The following is a 7,445-nucleotide window of genomic DNA, read 5'->3' as shown; positions in this document are numbered from 1 at the left end:
TTTTCCTTTCCCACTATAATACGGCATCACAAGCTACAAGAGAAGTAAGTGGCGAGATGATTGAGATAACATTTTTACTGTTTATATGGTGCCTAATATTCACTATTATCATTTATATTCCTCTCCTTATTCAATCATTTCATGTTTTGTTTTACTCTTGTTCTTCTCTGCTTCTACCTTTTTCTCAGCTGCCCTGTTTCTTAACCTTCCTTTTTTTCTCTATCCTTTCTGTTTTCATTTCTTTTCTTATCCTTTTTCTTTCTCTTTTCTTTCTTTCTACTTTCTTGTCCATATGATAACAATAAAATAAACAGAAAAATAGGAGCCAAGGTGAAGTAAGGTGACGTGGCTGATATTCTAACAAAGGTGTCTCGAGTTTGGCCCAGCTTTCAAGAGCAGCTCCTTTGTCACCCCCCCTGTCTCTCTCTCTCTCTCTCTCTCTCTCTCTCTCTCTCTCTCTCTCTCTCTCTCTCATTTTCTTTTCTTTCTTTTTCCCGATATAATTCCTATGTTTGTTTTTATCCCTTCTAAAGCTCTTTCCCTTTCTTTCATTCTTTCTTTCCCTTTGCATAATTTTTGTTCATATATAGTTTCCTCTTTTTATCCCATTTTCTTTTTAGTTTTTTCTTTGCATCTATGGTTTGTTATCACTTTTTTTTTTTCTCTCTAATTTTTAGTTCTTTCAATTTTTCCTGACCATTTCTTCAGTAACTTTCTTCTTCCTGTTAGGCTCTTGTCTTCCTCACTGGTTTCCTTCCTCATTCCATAATTAGCTACAAGGGCAGCAGGAGGTTAGATGAAAAAAAGTTAATATCATCACTACTATTCTACTAAACATCATCACCATCAGTACCATCACCACCACCACCATCCAAAACAGTTATCATCATCAACATTAACCCATATCAAAATCACCATCACTTTCACCTCTACTAACATCACCATCACCATTACCACCACCACAGTTAACACCAGCATCATTAGCTACATTAGCATCACAAGCCAGAGGAAAGGTAGGAGGCAAGATGAAGTAAGGTGGAGCGGCCTGGGACTCTACTACAGGTGTACCGAGTTCACACCTGAATTGGTAGCCCTCCTTTTCCTTTTCTTTTTTTTTTTCTTTTAACGCATCCTCTTTCAGTTTTATTTCATGTCCAATTTCTTTCCTTCTTTCCATTTGTCACTGACATTTTCTTCTTTTCTCTGCTTATACTTCCTATTCCTTCTACTTTGTCCCAATTTTTTTTTCTTTCTTTAATGTTCTTACCTTTCTGTTCTTATCTTTTAATGCTTTTGTTCCTAGCTTTCATTTCTCCACTTCTTTCTTTTTTTCCTTTTTTTTCTCTTTGTCTCTTACTTTACAAAATTGCATATATAACCAAAAAAGTTTCTAACGATACTTTTTTTTCCTTGAGAGAGAGAGAGAGAGAGAGAGAGAGAGAGAGAGAGAGAGAGATTGACAAATCTAAGTATTAACACAGCTGTAAACATGGAAAACATCCTCTTTCAGCAGGTACAGATGCGGATGTTGAGTTTATAAATCGGATGCTCTACGGACGCGGATACGGTTGTGGATGTTACATATATCCCTGATATGTTGCCTATTTAACTCGGTCAATTTAAATTTGCTCATGAGGAAACTAATTTGTTATTATCACGAGGGTTATTTATTTTTTAATGTGCGTGTATTTCTTGTGAATGCAATTAATGTACAATAAATGTGTTGGCAACGGCCATGCCACGTTGAGTACACCGCTTCCCGTCCGATCAGCGAAGTTAAGCAACGTTGGGTCTGGTTAGTACTTGGATGGGGGACCGCCTGGGAACACCAGATGCTGTTGGCATCCCTACGTGTCAAGTGGGGTTGGTGGAGGATTAGTGCCCCTCCCTGTAAAACAATTAACTCTAAGCCCTTGACCACCCCGTTTGGGATACATGGCGTCTGGCAATGAATGAATGAAAAAATGTGTTGATTAAGTTTGAGTAAATGAAAGCCCTAAGTTGCATCAGGGATGTGCTTTGTGATATAAGCATCAGTACCAAGTACCGCTATACAATTATTGCACAAATATTATCTGAATAAATCTATTTGTCTTTAAAGCAGCGCCAGCCACTAGAGTAGCGCTAGTGGACTAGTTTTGTAAAAAGGTGGCTGTAGTGGAAGTGACAGTACATTATGATGAAAGTAGTGGTAGCGATAGTGCCATTACTTTGAGCCAGTAGTACGTACAACACTGGTTATGGGCCAATAGGCCTCCTGTATCTGTACTTCCTATGTACTCCTGTGTACATCATCATAAGCTACCAAAGAGGTAGGATGAAACTAGGATATCATTAGAACTAACCAGCATTACCTTTATCATCACCATTATACTCAGATATACATCATTATATCTTCATATCAGTTGTTCTCATTATTATCATCAATACCATCACCATCATTTCTATCACTGTACAAGATATTATTATAAAACTCATCCTTAAACATCACTGTTGCAGTCATCATCATTATAATAATCATTATCATCATCATCATCATCACCTGACCTTCAGCACGACAACCATTAATTACAGCATCACAAGCTACAAGAGAGGTGGGAGGCGAGATGACGTAAGATGGAGCGGCCAGGGACTCACTATAAGTGTACTGACTTCTAGTCTTGTCTTCGGGAACTCGCTTCTTTTCTCTCTTTACCTGTCCATCTTTCCATCTGTCTATCGATCTATATAACTATTTCTGTACAAACACTAGTTTTGAGAGACTGGGTATAATATTTTTAGTGTTGTGTGTGTCCCAGAGTGTATGTGTGTGTGAGCGCGTGTGCGTGTGTGATTATATCATTTTTTTCGTTCTTTCTCCTCTTTTCTCCTTTCTTGTTTGTTTTTAATCGTTTCGTCTATGTTGTTTTCATTCTCTTGTCCTTTTCGCCTTGTCCTTATTATCTCTGATTCTCTGGCATTTGCTTCATTGATTAATTATTTCTTTTGCTTTCTCGCCAGATTAACAAATTTATTCACTATTCCCATTTTTCTTTTTCTTCTTTCCTCCTTTCTTTCTCCGTTATATTACAGGAGCACAGGGTATAAGAGGTAGAAGGTGAAATGAAGTAAGGTTACTCTCATGAACACTGACCTGCATCATCCTCATCACTATCAGCACCATCATCCTCATCATCACGAATATCATCTCACATCATCATCACCATCATCATTATCATCATCATTATCCACCTTTACCATTTAGTACCTCATTTTCTTTCTCTCCCCCATTCTTTAATTACTTTTGTATTTCGCCTTTGTTTCATTCTTGTTTTCCTCTTCTTCTCTCTATCAAATTATCCATCACATTGTACCTTTCTTACTTTTATGCCCATTCTTCTCTTTTTTCACCTTTCTTTGCCATTTCATTCCCTCTGTATTTTTACTTTCATTGTTCCCTCTCTTCTTTCCTTTTCCTCTCCTTTTCTTTTTCTCCACTATATTACAGCAATAATGCAACAAGGGAAGTAGGAGCAAAGGTGAAGTAAGGTCGAGCGGCCTGCGACTCAAATAAAGGTGTCTGGAGTTCGACTCAAAAGGAGCCTCGGTTCCTTTATTTTTTCTTGTTTATAGGATTTCTTTTATTCTTTCCTTTTTCGCCTATACTCCTTAGACATCTTCTCCCATCCTCTTGTTGTAGGAAGAAAGAAGAGACAGAAAACAAAAATAAAATGCTTTCTTAATTTTGCATCAAGTACTTTTTCTCTATTCTTTTTTCTAGTTTTTCTCTCATTGCTTGTTTTGCTTTACTTTCTCCTATGTATCTACCTTTCTTTGATAATTTGCTTATTAACTTCCTTTCCTTTTCCTTTCATTCCCGTCTTATTCGTACTGTTCCTTCCTTTCATCTTTACTGCTTTACTTTCTCTCTTTCGTCCTTCCTTCATTGTCCACTGTATAACAGCATCACAAGGTAACAGACAATAGAGAAAGGAGCTGAAGTAAGATTATCATCATCAGTACTAAGCTGTTGTACATCACCAACATCACCACCATCACCACGACTGCGCCGCCACCACAACACCATTATCATCATCATCGTCATAATCATCAATATCCAAATAATTAACGTTACCAAACCTAATCTACTGTATATCAATTTATCATTATCACCAACAAAACCATCATCATTATCACTGTCACTTCCATTATCACTACCTGCTACTTAGATCTGGGTATTATATTGCATCATCACAAGCTACAAGAGAGGTAGGAGGCGAGGTGAAGCAACATGGAGCGGCCTGGGACCTGTCAAGTGCATCTTCGCCTCAGTATAAAAAAAAAAAAAATGAGTATAGACTACACCTGCATCGGGTTGAAACATTCACCCCGACATTGAACCTCTATTTTTTATTACCCTTCTCTTGTTTCGGTCTCGTTTTCATTCTTCGTTTCTCCTTTGCTATCTTTTTCTTATTTCATCCTTGTTATTTACATGTCTTTCCTTTCTTAATCTTTTTCCCTTCTTATATTTTCCTATTCAATTTCAGTTTTCGTTCTTTCCTTACTTGCTCTGCTTTACTCACTCATACAGTACTTTCTTCCCCCCCCCCCCTTTTTTTTAGCTATGTAACAGCAGTAACGCAACGGAAGAACTAGGAGTCAAGGTGAAGCAAGGTGGAGCGGCCTGAGAATCCAACAAAAGTGCCTTGCTTTCGACCTGTAGTTTTGGGGGTACCTTTTATTTTTTTTCTTTTCTCCTTGTTTTTCTTTCCTAGCATTTCCATCCGAATTTTTCATTCCTGTTTTCCACCGATGTTCCTTTTGTTTCTTATTCTCCTATCTTTCATTATATCACCCATTTCTTCCCTACTGTATCACAATACCACAAAATGAAAATGAGGTAGGGTCCTTTATATATACGAACAAAAGCCGCTACAATGTCACGGTACCACAAACTGCAGAGAGTTGAATGGTCCTTTATCAAAATGACTAACGTCACTACAAAATTATACCATCACAAAATACACTAGCTTAACGTGTAAATTGGCATAATTTCGAAAAATTTGTTATTCAGTCATCTCAAAATACCCTGTAAACAAATATACTGAATTGTGTATTGTGTGGTGATGCTTTGGACCACTACAAAGGGTTTTTATGCCATTTTGTAGATAAAATATGGCTGTGGCAGCCCCCTTTTTAAGCGTTTCATTACGTCACGAAAACTCACTTCCCGTGGGGGTCCATGTAACTTAACCCCAACAAAAGACACCGCCTCTCATCTATGTCTTATGCCAGACACATTAATCCTTAAGGAGTGTCCACAAAAAAATCGCCTCCATGTTGCCCTGTTTTCTCTCTCATATGGCTGCCCTTCTGCAAAACACACTCCCCGTACTCTCACACATCATTCCATTCCATCCCTTCATCATATCCTTAGTCTTCCTTTCCCGCTCTCCCCCTCCACCTCAGTCACATACACTTTTCTAGTCAGTTTCCCATTGTCCATCATCTCCACGTGGTCAAACCAACTCAGAATATTTATCAAAACGCTTTCAATCATATCCAGATCAATACCAAATAAGACTTAACTGTACTTAAATATGAAAGCATTTCGCGATTTTATATATTATTTGAAGAGTAATTATAGACTAGAGATTGTAAACACGATAGGATTTACTGTTATTTTTTGTTTACCTCTACAAATTTTCAGGATTATTCTCCTCATCAATCGTGTCATTTTTTTTTTATTTTCCCTTGGCTTATCCGGAGGGTGTGGTGGGCAGAGAAGAGCCTTCGTCTCTTCTCTCCCACTCTAATACAAGTTGGTTTAATCTTTAGAATCAGTTGCTTCCCTAACAGATAACCTTGTTATGGGTCAATAGGCTTCCTGTTATCTGTACTTGCTGTGTGCTGCTACGTACTCCTGTATTGTCTCACAAGCTATAAGAGATGTAGGAGGCGTGATGAAGTTGGGTTATCATCAGAACTGACCTGCATCACCCTCATCAGTACCATCATACTCAGCATCACCATAAAGAGTAGGAGGCGTGATGTAGCAGGGTGGAGCGGCCTGCCACTCTACTACACCTGTACCCACTTAACACCTTGACCCTTTAGACTTTAGTAAACGTCTTTATGCTGTTCTTTATCTCCTCATTAATTCAGGTCATATATTTTTATTCTCGATTTTAGTTTCTTGCTATCCTTTCTCAGTTCTTTCCCTTGTCTTTCCTTTCTCCTATTGATTTTATTTTTTCCCCTCAGTTCTTTACCTTCTTTCGTGTTCCTCTCTCTCTCTCTCTCTCTTTCTCTCTCTCTCCTATCTTCATAATATTACAGCAATAAAGCAACAAGACAAGTAGGAGCCAAGGTGAAGTAAGGTAGAGCGGCCTAAGATTCTAACAAAGGTTTTCCAGTTCGACCCCATCCTGCGTTCTTGGCTTCTTTCATTTTTTCTGTTTTCCTCATTTCTCCTTTTTTTTTTAGGTTTCCATTTTCTTTATCTTCATTTCTGTTCTTTGGTTTGTTCTTTCTTCTTTTCTCTCTTTCTCCTTTCTCATTTCTTAATTATTTCGCCATGATTATCTTCTTATCAACCCAGTTTCTTGCAATTTCTCTTTTCAATATCCTATTATCTCTCCTCATCTTTACTCACATTTCCTCTTCTTAGTATTCATCCGCTTATTTTTTTTAGTATCTTTTCTTTCTTTCCATTTCTTTCATTCATCTTCTTTCTTTTCCTGGTTCATTCTTTCAGCTTCTTCCTGTATTTTTCCATTACCTTCCAGCATCACAAGCTACAGGAGAGGTAGGAGGCGAGATGAAGCATGATGGAGAGGCCTGGGACTCTACTACAGGTGTACCGAGTTCATGCCATCAGCTGAGGTTCATCCTCTCTCTCTCTCTCTCTCTCTCTCTCTCTCTCTCTCTTCTATACTCGTGTCATTAGTATGTTCCCCAAGCCAACTCAGCAAAATGTACGTTGATTCCCAGGCTGCCATGACTCACTCTGAACTGAATACAATCGTTTGGCGGCAGCTGGAACAGGATACTAGATCTGTGAAGAAAGTGACATAGAGAGAATATAACACAGAGAACGATATAGTGTAAGAGAGAGCAGGTATAATGCAGGTAGTATGATAAAGAATGGCAAACATATATAAAGAGAGTATCATAAGCAAATGTATCGAAAAGAGTATGATTTAAAATATATGAATCATAATAAGAGACTGTACAACAAAGTATGCTGCAGGAAGTATAATAAAGGGTGGATAACAAAAGAAAGAGTATGGTAGGATAAGGCATAATAAGAGACAAGTTGGAGAAGTGGTGAGCAGGAGGCGAAGACCGAGATAGGTCGACTCCCAGCTGGACGTTGGGCGGTCGTGGTTCAATCAACGGAGCACTGTCCTACCTGCTATTATATATCAGTTTATTTCTATAATTGTGGTAGGTCGTGGCGA

At 38.2% G+C, this 7,445-nt stretch overlaps 1 non-coding gene across 1 annotated transcript; it reads left to right on the top strand.

Annotated features, from left to right (window-relative positions):
* Nucleotides 1-1,725: 1,725 nt before the first annotated feature.
* On the top strand, nucleotides 1,726-1,844 carry LOC145401534 (5S ribosomal RNA). Its single transcript, XR_013897624.1, has one exon. It is a non-coding gene; the product is annotated as a 5S ribosomal RNA (ribosomal RNA).
* The last annotated feature ends 5,601 nt before the right edge of the window (nucleotides 1,845-7,445 follow it).

Source organism: Coenobita brevimanus, chromosome 55 (genome assembly GCF_032717465.1).
Source record: "Coenobita brevimanus isolate Jiangsu-jjx chromosome 55, ASM3271746v2, whole genome shotgun sequence".
Taxonomy (NCBI): domain Eukaryota; kingdom Metazoa; phylum Arthropoda; class Malacostraca; order Decapoda; family Coenobitidae; genus Coenobita; species Coenobita brevimanus.
Note: the sequence above shows the minus strand (reverse complement) of the source record. Positions and strands in the feature narration are given on the sequence as shown.